The sequence below is a fragment of the Anolis sagrei genome, chromosome 2 (assembly GCF_037176765.1).
Source record: "Anolis sagrei isolate rAnoSag1 chromosome 2, rAnoSag1.mat, whole genome shotgun sequence".
Classification (NCBI taxonomy): Eukaryota; Metazoa; Chordata; class Lepidosauria; order Squamata; family Dactyloidae; genus Anolis; species Anolis sagrei.
Window position 1 is genome coordinate 216,881,909 of NC_090022.1, and position 20,724 is coordinate 216,902,632.

Sequence of the window (20,724 nt, forward strand, 5' to 3'; positions counted from 1 at the left end):
TATGATAAATATAGCTACTATATGTGGTGGTGCAGCAGGTTAAACCACTAAGTTGCAGAATTTGCTGACTGAAATCTTAGTGGTTTGAATTTGCGGGATGGGGTGAGCTCTCATTACTAGCCCCAGCTTCTGCCAAACCAGCAGTTCAAAAATATGCAAATGTGAGTAGATCAATAAATACAGCTTCATAGAATCATAGTATCATTGAGTTGGAAGAGACCTTGTGGGTCATCCAGTCCAAACCCCTGCCAAAAAGCAGGAAATTTGCACTCAAAGCACCCCGACAGATGGCCATCCAGCCTCTGTTTAAAAGCCTCCAAAGAAGGAGCTTCTACCACTCTCTGGGGCAGAGAGTGCTCCTGCTGAACAGTTCTCACAGTTGGGAAGTTCTTCCTAATGTTCAGGTGGAAACTCCTTTCCTGTAGTTTGAAGCCATTGTTCCACCACATGACCTAGGAGGCGTCTAAGGACAACACTGGTCCTTCAGCTTAGAAATGGAGACGAGCACCCCCCCCCCCCCCCGGAGTCAGACTTGACTAGACTTAATGTCAAGGGGAAGCCTTTACCATTACCTTTACTATACAAGAAAAAAGAATATATTGAAATGCAACCTTTTAAAAAATACCATCAATTTTATTTGTCTGTCTTAATATCTTCCCTTCTTTTCCTGTAAACGAGCTTGAATCTTTGTTTTCCAAAATGTAAAGTATGAATGATCCTGGAATAAATCTTTCCAATTTATATGCTGAAACCCTTGTGGTTTGGGAAGATTGAATCTGTTGTCTCCCAAAGCTATGGCTGCCACCTCTCAATGGCGGCATACAGTGTTTTGGTTCAGCTGTGGAAACCACTGGGGTACCTGGGACAAGTTACACTCTCTCAGCCTTAGAGAAAGGCAAGGAGAATCCTCCACTGAACAAACTCTGCCCAGAACACCCTTATGGTCACCGTAAATCATTTGAGGGCAAACAACAACACTAACAACAATATATGATGAGTCCCTCTCTCCCTTTTCAAATTGTGATTTGTTGGTGAATTTTTAGGCATTGTTTTTCAACACTGTGTGCCAACATTGAGAGATGACAGCCATTTATAGCTTTGGGAAACAATAGAAAATGATGGCTAAAATTCACCAACAAAACACAATTTGAAAAGGGAGAAAGGGACTCATCATTTATTGCTGTTAGTGTTGTTGTTTGCCCTCAAATGATTTCTGACTTACGGTGACCATAAGGGTCTTCAGGGCAGAATTTGCTCAGTGGGGGATTCTCCTTGCCTTTCTCTAAGGCTGAGAGAGTGTAACTTGTCCCAGGCCCCCCAGTGGTTTCCACAGCTGAACCGAGATTCAAGCCCGTTGCTCTGTGTCCTAATCCCAGCACTCAAATTGCTACACCATACTGGTTTTCAACTCTTCATTGCTGAAATCTTACTACAAATTTTTATCCACCTCACCCAAATTAACCCACATTATTTCTTCTTTTACTGTTCCCTGTGACATTACAAGCACTGTATTTTTAAAGCACAAATATTAATGGTAGTCGTGTTATATATAAATCCCAATGCAGATACTGGACAGTTACCTGATTTGTCTTTTTATCCCACTGTCTCAGTCATTCTCTCCCCTGAACCTTCTCCGCTCTTTCTGGGTTTATGAGAAATTGGATAACAGTCCAGCAATATCAGTAATGCTCATGAATCTATTTTTGCTTACATTTCATAAGCATTGAAATTCCATGTGTGCTTTCTTTAGGAAGGCAACATGAGGTTCACATAAAGGACAAATACAGCATAAACATTCCTAGGAGTAGCAAAGGAAAGAAAATAAATCCCCTCCAGCAGATCCATAGAGATAACTATGTTATGAGTAGAGATATGCCTTACTTAATGCTGTACATTATATGACTTGCTCTGACAAGATTAGCCCTCGTTAAAATGAGGAAGAAATAAAATGCAAAGACTACCTTCCCGCTCGTGTAATTTGTTGATGGCATAACAAGGTAATACACTATTGTATGTATAGTTGAACTGATAATATTGTGCCATTGCCACTCCATTGCCTAGAGGTGAGATTCCTCTGCCAGAACTAATACAGACCACTTATATATATTCATATTCTCGCAGAACTGAGAGCCAGTGATGTTCTTTTATAAGCTAATATTAGTCAGCCCATAATTCCAACACTGCTGTCACTGTAAGTTAACTTAGCTGCTATCTTCGGTTACAGTGCTGGCTTGCAGCAATATTGCAAGAGGCATGAAGTATGTTCCCAGAATATAGTATGAAGGGAATGTTAATTAAACCTTTCTGTTTGTTGCTTCACAAATTGGAAGACAATTGACTCTGAATGAAAACAAAAATAAAATACTGAATATTAATTTTGTAAAACCATCTTAATGGTTGTTGTTTTTTAAAATTGAATTGGGCGCAAGAGGGTGTACGTTCCATAATGTCTACAGCTGAATGTTTAGTGAAATGATTCTCATGTTTTTTGTTTGTTTGTTTGTAATTTCTGTACTGAGCCTGTAACCTAATAACATATCAGCCAGCTATGCTTATAAGATTTCTAAACACACTTGAAAAAGTCTCCACAAAAAGAAGAAACTGTGCCCTATATTTCTCACTTTTGCTTTTCACACAATATAAATAGGTGAAGCATATCCAGAAAATAATTTTATTTTTAAGGTGTCTTTAAATGACTTGGCTAATTTCAGAAAATGTATAGCATGCAGTTTTAAACAGTTTTACAGATTTCATTAGTTTTGGGTTGTTGTTTTTTTTAAAAAAAAATCAATATATGTCAAAAGAAGATTTCTCTAGAAATTATTTTAAAATGGCATATTGGGAATGTACAGGATAAACTGATTGTTAGTATAAGACAAGCCAGTCTGAAATAGAATTTCCCAATAGTAATGGGGCCAGAATGTGAAAGATGATTTTATAACATTACTATATTTTATTTAGTCCTATTTATCAAAGTAAACAAACTAGTGTCTGAATTAGACACAATATAAGCATTCTCTGAACCTGGCATGAAATTTCCAATCCTATAATTTTTCTTCTGGGTACCCATATCTAAACAGTCAGAAAGAACTCTCTCCAGTGTTACCGATCTTATTTGCCATCAGTCTAACCCAAATGGAATTGTACGTTTGCAATTATGATAATTGTTTTGGGGTGCCAGGAAGGTGCCAAAGACAGAGGTCTGGGCTGACCTTGAACCCATTCATGAAACTGTTTCTGTGTTCCCCTTTGTTTGAGGTTGGCAGAAGTAGAAAAACGTTTATCGAAACAGTGGATGGTTTCTCTTTGTCCACTACATTTCCCTGCTGTCTGAGGATGATGGCACTTGTAATCTAAATATCTGGAGAGCAAAAGGCCAGAAAGACTGAACAGCACCAGTTTCGAATGTTAATGTTTGTCTTGCTCAAAGTAAAGTACATATGTATTAACACTAATATTTTAAGAACTGCATTTTGCGCAGGTACATTTATTATGGAATAGAAGCACCATAAATGCATCCTATAAAATAAATTCCTTCTGGGTGTCTTCCATTAATTCAAAAATATGTAAAGTATGCTTTTAGTGCAGCATCTCATTTTTATGCTCAGCTCTGTTAAAAAGAATTTGATATTCAAAATAACTCTCTAGTTAACTTTTCCCTAGTCCCCCTTGTTTTATTTCACTGTGTATATTTGCCTATAATTGACAAGCTGTTCCAAGGAATTAAGTATTCCCCAGTTAGATGGCCTTTGTAAAGAAGAATATCCTTGAAGGTAATCAACAAACTGAAACACAGCATGTTTTCTTAGCTTGTAATTCCTGATAAATCAATACCAGGCAAACACTCTTACTTTAAAGGTTAAATACTTTAAGCCCTTTGATAGTAATTGAGTGTATTTTCAAGAGAGGTTTAATTTTGATACGAGCTCTCTCTTTTTTTCTTCTCAGTGCCAATACTTCAGTTCTAGTACTTCTGAGAGTAAATATTGTACATTGCTTAGCAACAGCTCGAATGGCATCCAAATGCATATTTACAATGCTTATATGTATGTTAAATGCTTCCCAAAAACATGTCCTTTGGATTTACAAATAGGCGAGTCTGTATAGCTATGTGCATTGTTCTCGGGCTCTTCAGAAATGTACATGTTTAAGCATTTTCAGCTTTTACAGCCTAAATAATTGCAAGGTTTATTGTTCCAGACATTAAAGTTATTAGTGGGGCTGAAAAGAGACAGGTGTGGGTGAATAAAATCCCCAGGGCCTAGATAGTGGAAAAACAAACAATACATTACAAAATATATGTTCGTGTCTCAACAAACCAGAGTGGTTGCTGTGTATGTTGCTAAATTTAGAGAGGGTCCCCAATCATGTGTCTTGCCCTAAGCCTAGAGCCAGCTAGTTATTAGAGTCTGTCACAGGAAGACTTCCTTTCATTCATCTGATCTGCCGGTGTTACTAGGGACATGGAAATCTGTCATCCTCATCAAGTTTTCCTGCCAGCATCCCTTTCCTTCCTATTTCCAGACTGACAAATCTAATTAATGTCTTCCCTGCTCTTAGATATGGACCAGGGACTGGTGTGCTAACAGTGGTACATCTCAGGTCTTAGGCACGTGTTTTTGTTTGTTTGCTTGGTTGTTCTTTTTTTTTTTTTTGCTTTGTGTTTAGCTTTTAGCAGCAGACGTGTTTTTTCGGTGCCAAATCACAAAGTCCTCCTGTTGAATTGCAAAAGTGGTTTGTTATGTAGCATAGAAAACTGTTTTGTGAATTACAACTCTAAAACATCTTTGGATGTACTGAAGCAATAACACAGTTCTCTGGATCATAAGCCTAATGTTATTAGGATTTTTTCCACTTTGAAAGTTATTATGAATAAGAGATATCTGATGGAATAAAGTCCATTTTTTCTCTTGCCTCAATATCTTAAAAAAAACATTGTGAGTGTTAGACAAAAGTATCACTCAGCAAGAATTATACTGAGTTCATAAACTGAATTTGGACTGGCCTTTCACATGTTAGATTGCTTTGTCTGCTGTTTTGCCAAAAGCTGCATATTTCATTGCATTTCATTGCAAGACAAATCCATCTGCTTTTAAAGTTGTAATTATTAGCTTCTCTAAAATGTGCGAAATTTTAGATCTTTTTTTTTAATGTGCGTTATTGCTTGTACAATGATGGAAGGACTTTCATAAGATTCCTTGACAGATGGAGTCTAATGTTCCACAAAAGAGAACAAGAAACTAATGGCAAACAGAGCTGTGCTTAACAAATACAATCCAGTACAAATCTGGGGTACAAGTACTCAGCTGAGAGTCTTTTCCATTTGATAGTCACAGATTCCATGGGTACCATTTGCCAAGTCCATAAAACTAGTCATGACATTTTCTTTACACATGTGCTCTAGTTTGTATTAAATATGCAAACATTGATTTTTGTCCAACCATTTGGAAGAAACAGACAGACACAAGTATATAGTGAACAAAAATCTGTTACTTAATGGTATAGAATCTTATGGGGGTAGTGGTACTTTTTTCTCCTCCTCTCATATTCTGGACAAGTCACCTCAACACCCCATGGCCTGCCATGTCTTTGCAGGAAGGTCCCATGACTCAGAGGAGAAACCCAGACAAGTCAAACCCAATCTTTCTTCTTCTTCCACAAAGAACTGTGAAACTCAAGATGCATCCAAAGAATACCCTTCACCAAATGGTTCATTGGTACTAGTCAGCAATGGAGCCTCCAGTGTCACATTGGGTTAAACCCTTGCAGTTTCTCAAGTCACTCCTGATATGAAAACTAGGCAGCAGTAGGCAAGTAGCAAGCCTCCTCTTAATTCTTCCCTATGCCAAGCTGTCCAATGTGACCCACAAGCTTTGCTTAAAAATTCCTAATTTGCACTCTAACCTCCCTGAAGACTCCCTTCTCCTAAGAAATGTTATATCCAAGGGCTTAAGGTTGCCTTCCTCACACCATACCCCCTCCCCCGGGTAATATAACAAACCAAATAATCTCAGTTCATAGGCAGTGCTCCATAATTATTCCTTCATGTCAGCTAAGGTTTGCAATGTTAGTGGGTTGAGTAATAGGCTTGGGCAATCCATGGTTGTAAATGCTTCTAAAGTACTTGCAAAACTAGAGGGTGCTGGTGCTTTGCTTCTACAGTGTTGCTAAAGTTCTGATGGTGAAAATTTCAGAACGTTAACAAAACTTTCAACATTTCATTATTATTTCATTATTGCCAATTTTTATGACAGAACCAATTACGAATTGCCATTTATAATGAAATTTCAAATGTTTTGTTAGAGTTCTGAAATTTTCGCCACCAGAACATTAGCAACACTGTAGAAGCCAAGCACCAGAGCCCTTGAGTTTTGTAAGTACTTTAGAACCATTTACAACCATGGATTGTCCATGCCTATGAGTAACCGCAAACTATTGCAACCCAAATGGAGAACTTGAGCATGTGGGGGAAGGCTGGCCCATTCAGTGAATTGCAATAGTAGGATCCATGTCAGTTCAAGCTGTTCTTTCCAGTCAGCAATTGTATTAATCATCAATTGTAGTAACATCGAACAGGGACAAAAATAGTAATACTGTGCTTACATCACTGCCCAGAAGATTGTTATATGGTCACAGAACAATCTGCTTATTTATTCTCGAAGCTGAGAAAAACAAATAAAATAACCAGACACAAGTTATTTTAACTGGTTGGAGGCCAACATCATTTTTAGACTTCCACTGCCTGACCCCTTGAAAATCAGGACAGTGAAAACCATTGTGGAAGCTGTAGAAAATGCATCTATTCTGAAGCAACTAGTATCATATTTTTGGCTCCTTAAGCCCACCTTTTCTAAAGTGCTAGGGAACTGGAATGTCTTTGTGTGCAAACAACCAACCATCTCAAGATCTTTAACTGCCAGATACTTTCACAATGCCTGAATTGGCTAAAGCCCATATTTCAAATAGGTATGCACACTTGTGATCCATCTTAGAGATAGATAAGATATAATATCAAACTGCTTGGGTCGTCCATGACTAGAGGTGTGATGCAGAGATTAAACAGCCAAGCAGTCAATTTCCCATCTATATATTCATCTCTCCGCATAACGTATTGACTTGAGTATAATGCACCATTGAATGTAATGCATACCTCAATTTTGAAAGTTCACATTAAAGACATGGATTTGCTCTCAAATGTAATGTGCCCAACATCACAGGCATGGCACATCAGGGAAACAGGCAGCATGAATGAGGCCATTTGGGAAGCCACACGCCTCCTTCAGACCAAGGCTGGTAGATTTGCCAACTTTGCACAATTTCCAGTTGGCCTAATTCATTAGGCCTTCAAAACCAAGGGGAGGTGAGGGCCAGTTGGGAGCCCTATGAGTCCGAGCCTGGGGGGTGGTGGACAACAGACCCTGAGAATCCATGGCTTAGCATCAGGAATGACTAGGTCATGAGCTGGGTGCTCCTCCTTCTTTGGGTGCCATGGAGCCCTGAGGCTGCCGCCACCACTGGGTCATCCCCCCCTCCCCAGCTCCTTGTCTAGCCTCTGGCATTCTGGGTTCCTCCAGGCCTTTTCATGCAGGTAGGTTTATGTGCACAATTCTAATGTTCCAAGGAATATAATGTCACCTCAATTCTGGCATTGTAATTTAGCCAAAAAAGGTGAATGATAAGTAAAGATGGTATTTTCCTTTGTGGTTTATTGATTTATTAAAGGAAACCTAAATCCTTGAATGGGAGGTCTAAGGGGCCATTCAGCACCCCAAGACTTCCACTTTTTGGGCCACTGCATTTCTATAGCTACCAGTCTGTTAATGCCACTTGCCACTTGAAGGTCTCTGCCACACTCTGCCATGAACTACAAATAGGTGTTGCATAGAGGTGGATTTTCTTGGGGGGAAAAGAAAAGAAAGACAGAAATTACTTCATCACTTGGCCAGTTCTGAGTCTTCCCAGAGTACCCTGTGGCTGATATTCAGATAACAAGAAATGTGTACGTGAATAACATATTCACAATTAATTTCATGCCCAGTTAAGCTAAAAGGGAAAAATAACATGTTGATCTCAAAACAAGCCACATCACAATATAGTCTGCTATCCAGTTTGATTCACAGACTTCAGTCTAAGATAGGTTACATTGGTCTACAATGGTATGGACAATATTGGCAGATCTTGGTGACAATTATCAATCTCTGGAGGCTTCTGCAGTCTATTGAAATAAGGAATTGCTCCTAGATGCTCATTTTGGGGGCAAAAGTGGTATTTGGGGCCAATAGGAGAGGTAAAAGACCACAGAAAGACCTTTGGTGGTTACGCATTTCATCTGGGCTTCATCTTGTTTACTGCTGTTCTAGGCAGTGAATGGGTAAACGATACAATGGCAATTGATTAAGACAGTCATTCTCCAGATGTTTTGGACTTCAGCTCCCACAATCCCTAACAGCTGGTAAGGAGCATGGTGGAGAAACACTGGATTAGGTGAATGGCTAGATGATAAAATGGTAATTGAGTAGGAATGTCATTTTTTTTGGAAAATTGTCCATTTTCTCCACTGTACTTGATGTATTTCGCTTTAATAATTTCCCCTAGTCCTTCACCTGATCTTGCAGATGCTTTTAATTTTAAGGGAATGTGGGGAAATAATTTGCTAGAACTATCTCCTATTTCCAATCATCTAGGAATGTAGTTGAAGAATTAATGCAGGACATGTTATACACTCTTCAATGTGTTCCATATAGATATTGATCAGCAAACCCAGTAAGAGACATTTTGACATATTTGACAAGTGACAAGATCAAGTCATCATACTTAAAGGTGAACTGCAAAGACATTTTTTTAAATCCACATCCTTTTCTTTACAAAAAAATCTATATTTTTTGTAGTGCATTGAAATTTTTCAAAGATACTTTATAATAACTTTGTTTGGATTAAGTTTACAAAGATGGTAGATTTATAAAATTTACAGAAACACACTTTTTGTTTCATTAATTTTAAATGATATTTTTGATATAAATGTTAACACTACCAGTGATGTGTGGTTGGCAAATGTTAACCTTTCCTTCTTTGTTTGGTACAATTGTGAATGATATCTCTATGAGTAAGAGGCCAAAAATGATACATTGACAGCATGTGCCTTGTCCATAAAAACAATTTACGAAAATACAGAAGTATTATGCAATCAATTAATACATTGCTGGTGTCATAAATTGTGTGATTTAAACAAACATTTGCAGATGCGCTCTGTTCCTAGTTGTGATTGTTTCAATGGGAAAATAGGTAAGGTGGAAGCTGCAATTCCCTTTTCTTACATCCGACTCAAATATAGAAGTATAGGAAGCTTCAGTAAATTTTGCTTCCATTCAAAACATTTTACTTGAATAATTTAGGAATAACCAGGCCTCTAAGTCCCTTTGTATGTCTGTAAATTCACCCCAAAAATACCTGAATTAATTTATATAAACATCCAATGAGACACTGATGTAACTGTGCCAGTATTTTTGGGATTAATTAAATGCCAGACCTAGCGAAATTCCACTATGAATTGTTTCTTTCTCTTATCCATGGACATAATATGCATATATTCTGTGTGTATTCCTTATATATTGGAGATGAAAATTTATAATTTCCCACATTTTGTTGGACTTCGGCCCAACATCTTTCTTGTCCAACATGGCAAAATATGAGGGATAGTTAAAGTTGTATTTTACAGTCTGGATTTATAAGTATAAAAATGAACCTCTAGAAAATTACAATTTGGGGGTTCCTTACAGTAAAACAAGTATTTCTCTTATTGACGTCATTTCTTTATATACTTTGCAAATATGTAGAATCAAAGCATCATATTTTAAAGGCAGAACAACCAGGCAGTTGGCTGCAAATAAGAGCCAACATGACAGTGTCACATCAAACATTTTATTCTCACATGGAGCCTCTGGCGGTGCAATGGGTTAAACTCTTGTGCCAACAGGACTGCTGACCAAAAGATCGGCAGTTTGAATCTGGGGAGCAGGGTAAGCTCCCATCTATCAGCTCCAGCTTCTCATGCGGGAACATAAGAGAACCCTCCCACTGGATGGTAAAACATCTGGGCATCCTTGCAGACGGCCAGTTCTCTCACACCAGAAGCTACTTGCAGTTTTTCAAGTTGCTCCTGATATGAAAAAAGCATTCTCACATGTCACAAGGAGTATAAGGTGAACTAGTCGTGGATCCCATGTTTTCAGTGCCAGTTTATAAGCTTTGGCAAAAGCACATTTGATTATAATTATATTCAAGCTGCAGGCATAATGAGCTACAGATTGAATCATCACTCCTTCAGCCATTATGGATAAGACTTTAATGAATGGTACAACATTAGAACAACCAGTTATGGTGGCTTTAACCTGTTGGGGACTGATTGTTTTGGCCAAAAATGTGTGCATCAAGGATTTTCCAGTAAGATGCTGAACCAGCCTGTGCTAAAAGCACAGGTACGCAGTCTGGGAGTTCTCCTGGATTCATAGCTGAGCCTGGAACCCCAGGTTTCAGCGGTGGTCAGGGGAGCATTCGCACAATTAAAACTTGTGCACCAGCTGCGTCTGTACCTTGGGAGGGCTGACTTGGCCACAGTAGTATATGCTTTGGTTACATCCCGCTTAGATTACTGCAACGCTCTCTACATGGGGTTGACTCTGAAGACTGCCCGGAAGCTGCAGCAAGTACAACGCACGGCAGCCAGATTACTAACGGGGGCGGGGTACAGGGAGCACACCACTCCGCTGTTACTCGAACTCCACTGGCTGCCGATTAGCTTCCGAGCACAATTCAAAGTGCTGGTGTTAACCTATAAAGCCCTAAACGACTCCGGCCCTGTTTACCTCTCCTAACGTATTCTCCCCTACGAACCATCAAGACCACTAAGATCGTCTGGAGGGGCCCTGCTCTCGGTCCCTCCGCCTGCACAAGCACGGCTGGTGGGGACGAGGGACAGGGCCTTCTCAATGGTGGCCTCTCAACTTTGGAACTCCCTGCCATTAGAGATCAGAACTGCCCCCTCCCTCATGACGTTCAGGAAACTAACAAAGACCTGGTTGTGGAACGCGGCATTTGACAACTGATTTAATTCTTTGCCCACATGAAAGGAGGATGATGAATGGGATTGTGATGGTGTCGGATGTTTTGGCTCTTTTAACTGGGATGATAATGTTTTAATGTGTATGGTGCTGATATTTTAATCGTGTAATGAAGTGGCATTGTGTTGTTATTGTATATTTTTTGTATGTTAACACATGTTGTGAACCGGTCCAAATCCCTCTTATTTCGAATCCCTCGAAATAAATAATAAATAAATAAACCACCACTGATATGTTACCAGGAATTAACAGATGTCTCATTTGCTGTGCTGCCTCTCAGATTTGCTCTTTCATTGGCATACAAACCCTGCTTTTTTCTGTAACCTGTTTAATGAAATGCTTTTGTGAATTATTATTACAAGAAGGATATATCTTTTCTAATTATGGACATAATTGAAGTTTTATGTAAGAAGGCAACAGAAAAGAGAAGGGAAGCAAAGAAGTCAGCCTGTATTTTTTTGGTCAGTATTTACAAACAAATAAGCTTCCAAAAGAAATATTGTACCATGCTGTTCAGCCAGTTCTGTCAGAAAATTGAATTTTCATATCTTATGGGGTTTTTTAAATCATCTTTATTGAATATTAAAAATTACAGTTAAAATGTCTATAGAAAAAAGTAACATAGAAAAAAAAGAAAGAAAAAAGAGGAGACGAGAAGAATATCTTATGTTTTTTTTTAATATTCAAAGTATTAGATTTGTAGTAATCCCATGAGACCTGAAGGTTTTTAATATTTTTAGCTACATTTCTTAAATAAAATAGAATGTGTGAACAAATATAACTGAAGTGGAATATCTAAGAAATACTACTGGGGGAGGGAGGTGTCTTCAGAATATATAATATAATATTGTTCTTTAAAAAGATATTGTGACAATGAGAGTTCCCTGCACAAGAGAGGATGCAAGGTTGAATGCAGTCACCCTCCTTCTGATATTGTTGCCCTTACAAAATTCAACCTTTTGCTTCTAATAATTTATAATGAGCCATCTTCAACTGTTTGAACCTGAAATATGGGGAAGAATAACTACGGTACTTTTCTTTCTGTTGTTAGATAAAACAAATATTCGTTTCCAGTATTCTCTCCCTATTCAAATGTCCTGAAGTGTTGAAAAATAATTATTTGATTGAGACACATTTTTATTCAACCTTCCCTCCACCTTTGCAGAAAACAGAATTTCTATATAGGAAACAGTGTTTTTGGTGCAGGAAAACATTTTTTCAGTTTAGAAAATTGTTATTGGTTAACCGAAGAAGGAAGGGGTTAAGACAGAATGGAAAATCAGACATTTTCTACCCAAATAATAAATCAGTAAAGGGAAAGCAAAGAGGATGTCTCTGGCAGTTTGTACATATACAGAATTAATTCCTTCACTGGGCTTTATTGAATATGGTTTTTATGCATATTTCCAAATTAATTTAGATCTTTCATAAAGGGTAATTCTGCATTAAACAATAGATGACAGAAATGCTAGACATTTTAAGTATACTTCTGTATCAGATATATTTCTTCTTTCTTTCTTTTAGCCCTCGATCCTGAGACACAACAACAGGATGTGCCTTGGAGAAGAGTATGTAACCTAACTTTATTTATTTAAGAGGTTCTGTATGTGCATGCATGCATGAATATATAGTTATTATCACACTATGTACATATCATTTTGGAGAGAAAAATTGAGGAAAAGCACACAGACATATGATGAAATTTTAAGTTTTTTTAAAAAAAAGAAAACATGTACATGCAAACTAGTGAGTTCTTCATATCTATCTATCTATTTCCTTATTTTATATAATTCTATATCCTCCCTTCTGGTATGGGATTCAGGGCACTTTACATAAACACTAGAACCAAACAAAATGATAATAAAAAAGGTTAAAACACAATGAAACAATTTATTGCGCTAAATTACCATTGAAGTATGAAATTGTTGAAAAACACAACAAACGGTTAAGTGCCTTCAACACAGCAATTTTGCTCAGAACACCATTTTGGTAAATTCAGCAGATTCCACTTATCCTCCAGTTCATTCAAAGTTAAAAGAGAAAAAGAAGAAATGGAGTGTCCTTAAAGGATGCCAAACACAGTTAATAATGCATGTGTATCACAGCAGTTAAAATATTCACAGTTCCATAGTTACAAGGCTCTCATGCATTTGAATTACTGATATTGTGATTTTTTTTGTTTGTTTTAAAGTCAAGATAAGAAATGGCTATTGACCCAAGCAATTTTATAGATTAACATATTAATGTGCTGTAATTCCCCTGCATTAAAAAGGAGGACAATATTTTACATTGTATCACTAGTTATAATATAACACAAATAACCGATGTACAGTTGCTTTAAAGACTCCATTTAATTTCTGCATTTCAAGGAAGTTATATTATCCTTTATTGTTAAGGTTTCACTTTGATCATGTTCAGCTGTAAATAACATTCCTGTTTGGACTTCCTTGTTGCCATTGCAATATTTACAGATCAAATATTTTCAAGCACTTAAATCTATGATTTGAAACTTGATCCCATGGCAAAAGTGAAAGGCTATTAATCAAATATTTTTTTAAAAAAATCTAGAATAATCGTCTCTGGTTTATAATCATAATACTGGGAAATTCAATATTTCTGCTCAAACAAAGAGGCTGGTAGACATATTTACCAAAGGCCTTATGATGTTTGCAGTTGACTTTGCAGAAGACAACATTTATAAAACCTTTACAGTGCCTGACAGGTGCCATGAATTCTCTGGAGGATTAGCGCATTCAGATATTGTCTTTCATTTGAACTTCAAACACAAATTTTGCTAGGGAGTGTGATTTAATAGCTTTTGGAAATTAAAACCTTTGTATTTGTGTCAGTCTAATATTCTCTATGAATTTACCTTTGGGAAACAAATTGCTGCAAAGCTAAATGCAATTATAATTTTGTTTAAGTAACAAAAAAAGACTGAATAAATGTATTAAGGATACACTGGGGAAAACTAAGAAACACGGGTACTTTCTGTGACTGTTTCTTTGAGGAAAAAAGAATAGTGAATGAATGGAAAAAATAGTTACAAGACTCTGTATTTTTAAAGTCTTTTCAGCTAAATATTGAAATTGATAGCAATCCCAGATGGCCTGAAAATTGCAGTTTTGCTTATGGATTCGAAAAGGCGGTTTAATAGCTCTGATACTGAACAACATGAAATATGTTGTGACTATGCCCTGCTGAAAGCACCAAGATTTAAATTGGTTGTGACTCACTTGTTACATAGTTACAATTAAAATTGTTACAGTTGGAATTATTCAAGATAATTCTTTGTTGGATTGGCCTCTCTGTGTGCAAAATAAGAGAACCAAGCAAAACTTCAGGAAGGCAAAACAGAAGGTAGATGTCTACAGGTTTTGAGAAATGTAATTGTGAAAATTATCCCAACTGATGTGGGCATAATTCATGGATGATATCCATATCTTTATTATACTTCTACATATCTGGTGTACAAAAGACACTTTCATTAATTTGTAGAAATTGTTCTATAGGATAAACCTGCATACATGAAATGTCAAGAATGGCCCATCCATGAGTTTTCTTCAGGCCATTAAAGTCCAACATGTGTGTATTTTATTTGTTTGTCAAAATATTTATAACTCATATTTACTAAAGCACCAATGTAACTACCTGCACAAGCATTAAAAATAAATGACGGTTTAGGTTCACAAAAATATTATTTTGTGTTAATACTCCATTCTCCTGCCAGCTGAGACAAAAACACTGTCTAAACACTTTCTGACCAGATGATAACCAAGTTGGGACTGTAATTTTCTGGGGACTTGGTTGATTATCTTGGTACCAAACAATAAATATTGTTAACACAGTTGTTCTTGTTTTATTTTGTTTTAGGAGTTTTGTGTGTTTGTGTGTGCATCATATACCACAAATCATAATTACTTTAAAATACATATGAATCTGAGAACATTGTAGTGTCTTGGAAATATCTTTTTAAAGAATCAGAGGTTTACATAGCAAAGACTTACACAACACAAGGAGCCAAATGCATTTGATGTCTCTTACCAATAGACTTCTCCAGATAAGTTTAAACAGGCCGTCTCAAGAAAAATTGTGGATGGAAAGAGTGTTGTCTTCCATATATTGCTCCTATCACTTTTGGCAATCAGTCTAGCCAGTAGTCTGGAACACTGGGTGTAAGAGTTCAACAAGCAATTCTGAATCAGATACTGCTCATGATACATGATACTTAGAAGACAGTTAAAACTGTGTAATGGAAGGCAAGGAAGTGGTGATCTTTTCACCGTATGAATATTCTTCCATAGTTTTAAGAATCAATGCCAGTGGGCACATATGGTCTTTTGAATCTCTGAGAATAGTAAATGAAGGAAAAATGACCTACTGAAACAGGGGAAGGAAGAACTTACCAATGTATCTCTGGTTTTTCATGCCATAGGCCACATACTGAAACTTGAGACAGATCTAACTAACCAATAATCCAATCTAGTGTGTTCTACACTGGATCAGCCCTGATATGGGTCACACAGGGGCACCCCCTCCCCAGACATTGTGGAGGTGGGAGGGAATACCAACTGCCCAGCAGCACAGAATGTGATTCAACACCATTGGGCAGCCACCCCAACAATCCCCTTATCTTTCTGTATCATGGCAGCCTCCAGGCATGATACAGACTACCAGTCTTCCATCACCTGCAGTGATGTTGGACAGGGTGACAAGGTGAGGAGGGAGAAGGAATCAAACACCACATGAAGCATGGTCAGTGTAGATGTGCTCTGTGTGAGTATCATTTGGTTGTTGTCTAGAGGGAGGCTCATTTCAATTCTAATATCCACTGTCCTCCACATTAAGTTTAAGATGGCTTCTAAATGTTTGTGATTGTTTTAATAGGATTATGTTATGTTTTATAATGGTCATTTTTATGTTTTGCCCTATGTTGGAAACCACCCTGATTTCTCTTGGGGAGATAGGGCGGTATACAAACAAAGTTTTATGATGATGATGATGATGATGATGATGATGATGATGATGATTATTATTGCAATTGATGTTTCTACCATCAATTAAATATATATCTGTTTGTCCAGACATTTGACTGTAAAGTAGTTCATAAATAAACTTGTTTTCTTTTTATTCTGTTATCATTATCAACTTGTTTTATAGTATTTGTTATTGTATATTGAGTTGTCATGTTTCTTTTTAAAGAAAAGTTTCTTTACTAATAATTTGAATATGCTGAAAGACGTTTGCCTGAATAGGACCATGAAGACATAGTGTTAGCAATGAAAAACAAATTTGTTTGGTTCAAAAGTAACGTGTATCCACCTAATTTTCATTTTCCGGATAAAGAGGCAGTTCTGTTTGAGTACTTCCATTTCTCTACATTTCTCGGTTCCATTTTCCTTTTCTTTTTAAAAAACAAACAAACATTGAATTAAAATGTGACAATATGATACACAAATGCTGTGTATTAGAAAATGTGTTTTATTCAGAGAAAACACTCAAATGGATAGCCATCTCTCAGGGGTGTTTGCTTGTGCTATTCCTGCATGACCGGGAGTGGAACTGGATGCTTCATAGAGTTGGATCTCTTCCAACTCTACGATTCTATGAAAACACATGCAATTTTTGAGAAATTTTAAAGAATATGCAGACTAAAGTAGAAATGGGGGGAAAGGGAGCTTTTTTTTCTTAGCCAGTGAATATGTACATTTGTATCTCCATCCTGTAAAAGTAACTGAACTTTGGAATTCTGAACCAACTAGGGGTTCTAGGGGTCATCCTAGGTAAGTGCTGAATAAAAATAACACAGAGAGGTTTGTTATTTGCTCTGTATAAACATTTATCTTCTGTGTGTTGTCATGTCAAATGCTCTCTTTTTGTTTAAGAGAGTAAGTTTACTAAAGCTGCTGAATTTGTCTTATCTGTCACTGCAGAATTATTTTCCAAGAAATGTGTTTAATTAAGCATGCACTCCTCCACTGGAGCAGCTATCCTAAATCAAGCAGCACTTTTCCAGGTGTTCTCTCAGCTATTCAGAATATTCTTAAACACCCCTGCCTTTTTCTGAATAAAATTATGTTTCAATTTCTAGGTTGGTAACTTCACTGCATTTTGACTAAAACTTTTTTTCTAGCATGTCTTATTGGGAATGTGCAGGAAAAGCAAGATTGACATCACATTCAAGTATTGGCATCATCTGTCACCTACCAAGACCCAAAACTAGCAAAAATCTACCAACAATAATATTACAGTTACATCCACACAGGCTCGCTACTATAATATAAATAGAGATTTTTTACCTCATTAGACACAGTCTTCTCTGCATCATCTCCCCATTTCTCTATGCTGCTGAAATGGAGTCCTACAGACTATCACATGTTTCAAGGCAATTTCTGGTGGGACTGCATGGGGTTTTGTTTTTGTAGTGTAGAGAAATGGAGCCCATATTGCCTTTTGAGGAGTTGGGAAATACCCAACTCCTAATTGGAAATCATGAAGAGGAAGCAAGAAAATGAGGGGGGGGACTAAGGATGGGAGACAGGGGAAGACAGTAGAGAACAAAGGAGGATGGGTCCCTCTGCTTTCCCTCTCTTTCCCTCTACCTGTCTGATGAGGTCCATAGTGTATATTGGCACGGAAATAAATTTCTAGTATCAAGGGCTAATTCTTGGCATTTGATCTCTGCCTCCCTCCTTTTTCCTTTTCTGCTTGGCATTCCTGAAGATATTAAAATATTAGTTTTGTTTTCAGAAAGAGCAGTCTGACAATTTTTATCAAATTGGGGAAGAGGGTAAAAAAATTAAAAGCATAATTGCATGGATCGTTTGGTTTTACGATGGGGGTGAATTTGTTTTGCGTTATGCAATATTGAACCTCTTGCAAAACAATAAATATGAAAATTCCTTCAAGACTAAAAGTGCCTGGAAACACAGATTTTAGATTCCCAGTGCTGCAACTTGTCAATAACATTACATATCATACACTCAAAATTTTCAATAACGATGTAGACTTTTAATCAAATGAAAAATAAAAGGAAGCAGTTATTCAGCCTGAAGTAAGATTAATGGCAACTATTGTAATGGGTGGCACAATAATAAGATTTGGAGTATTGCATTATCAAGCCAAAAACCGGCAGGAAAGGGTATAAAACGTCTTTCTCAAATATATGTAAATAACACCTCTACTTATTATAAGGCATACGTCACTATTTTACAATCCCATAAAGTTTATATATATATATAAATAATGTGCTTCACTTCTCATATGTTTTCAGCACTATATTTCGAGATACTTTTCACGTAACTTCAGCAACTGAAGGATCATCGTGAGGCATATTGCAGGGGGTGTATCAGTGGTATATCACATTTTGTCTTTTCTTTGCTTCACATTGTGAACAAGTTATGAATGAAATATTGAATCAAATTCACAAATATAAAAACATGCAAGCTAATGCCTCAGTAAATTGTGTGACAAGCAATCATTAATTGAAGGGCATCCCTTTGTGTTTGTCTTATGCATGCTGCATTAATTTTCAGAGACAGTAAAGTAACCTGAATATTATACCATGTTGCAGATCCAGAGACATTGTATTGCAGTTTATTTTTACATTCTGTATTTTCTATCAATATGAGTAAAGTAAATATGTTCTCACAAGCTATCACCCACTCTAATACCTGGAGCTAAGGCATCATTTGAAAGGAGATGGGAGAAAACGACTGCTTTGCTGGCAACAACTCAGTGCTCTGTTTTGCATGTGCTGGGAAAGCTAGGGGCACATCTATACAGACCATATAGGTCATCGTGAAATCAGCAGAGGAGGAAGTGATTTCACTGTGCACATGAAACCCTGGAAACAGTTCAAGGTCGGAATGGTGCTTATTGTATAAAAGAGGTGGGGTTTGATCTGGTTCCAGGATCTGCAGGATCTGAGGCTTCATGGCTATGGAGAAATCAGACCTTTTCATCTCCCCTGCTGCAATCCACATGTGCAGATCACTGGAGCACCCCATCTTTTAAACAGTTCTGCCAATCAATGTGGTTTGCACTACATGTCTCTCTTTCACAGTATTCCCCGATTTTGCTTACCCCAGTTTAAAACACCTTAAAACACTGCTTACCCCAGTTTAAAACCTACCTTCAGAGTCTGCACCATGTAAACATTGCATTGTCAAGATGCTTTCAAATGGCATTAAGTGTTTAGTATAGCAGAAGAGAGAGCAGGCTGGTTTTCTGTGGTCCTGGAGACTAGGGATTGCATCACATTAAGTGCCCTAATGTGGGAGGCAGTGGGGGGATTCACCAAGCATTGCAGAGAATCCGTGGGGCAGTCACCCCACATTTCCCACAGCGATGCCTTCCCCATCACTCTAGAGAAAGTGTCACTCCCCAGCTTTCCCCTGTGCCGTCCCTGTTCCTTGCAATGAGAACATGGGAAGCCCATGTGTTCTATGTATTGTCCAAGGCTTTTCAGAGGTTATGAGGTTTTCAAAACCTCACAACCTCTGAGGATGCTTGCCACAGATGCAGGTGAAACATCAGGAGAGAATGCTTCTAGAACATGTCCATACAGCCCAAAAGAACCTATAATAGCACCTGTGTTCTTCTTGTTCCTTCATAGGGTGCTTCAAGCACAGTTCAGGGATGGAGCCCTGTCCAAAGTAGCTGTACATCATTTCATGGGATCCAGCAGGCTCCATCTATGAACTGTGCTGGAAGCACCCTAGGACAGGTAAGAAAGCCTGTGTGATGAAATGCTAAGACTCAGAGAAATTGACTCAAGTGACAGGAAAGGAGATTCTACCTGAACATTAGGAAGAATTTCTTGACTGTAAGAGCTGCTCAATTGTGGAACTGCTCTTCATTGTTTTGTGACATAGGAACCTATCTCTATTATTTCCATGTTGATTCTACCTCTGGTACCAACATTTCTGTTAAAGAAGTGATGTCCAGGAACATACCTACAGTGCAGAACTTTCTTACTTTCCCCATCCTCTGCAATTATTGGAGTTGCCAAAAAAAATAGTTCTGGAAAAGGTACAAGCCTTTTGGAACAGGATTGATGGCTCCTTACACTGGATTCTACTATTGCTCAAACTGATATCTAGCACTGGATACAGTTGTCCACTTTAGAGTTTGTGGTACGCACAAAAACCATCATACATATTTTTCTTTGTAAGTCTTTCAGAATATCCAAACTAATAATGTTTTCTGTCTCTACTTTAAGAAAGTTTTGCTGATAACCCGAGTTCACTTTTCTTCAGATATATCAGGAATTATGTCAAAGAACTTATAGGAATACAGGGGCTCAATGCCTCAGTGGAAACTGCAAAATAGCCTCTATATAAGCTATTTTACTGTGTCCAGGAGGCTGGCAAAGATCATATGACTCAGAGGAGGCATAATGTAGCAGGAAGATAGTGAAAATGTCAAACAATGTGGGGATTAAAGGCAGGTGAAGCATACAATTCTAGCTAGAGGCAATTCAAATACTGTACTAATTTTATTTTCTGCTGTCTTCAAGATCTTAAACAGAGTAATACTAGTAGGCATACACTTTACAGTCTCTGTAGTTTCAGATGTTTCTACCTGCTGCTATGAAATTTATGTT

The 20,724-nt window shown here is 37.5% G+C and overlaps 1 protein-coding gene across 46 annotated transcripts in view; it reads left to right on the top strand.

The window, feature by feature from the left end:
• Positions 1 to 20,724, top strand: part of PTPRD (protein tyrosine phosphatase receptor type D) — a 1,485,253-nt gene that overhangs the window by 519,384 nt on the left and 945,145 nt on the right. For all 46 annotated transcript variants that reach the window (XM_060762309.2, XM_060762310.2, XM_060762317.2 and 43 more), the window contains one exon: positions 12,642 to 12,685. The gene's annotated coding sequence lies outside the window, so the exon portion shown is untranslated. The remainder of the gene's footprint in view (positions 1 to 12,641; positions 12,686 to 20,724) is intronic.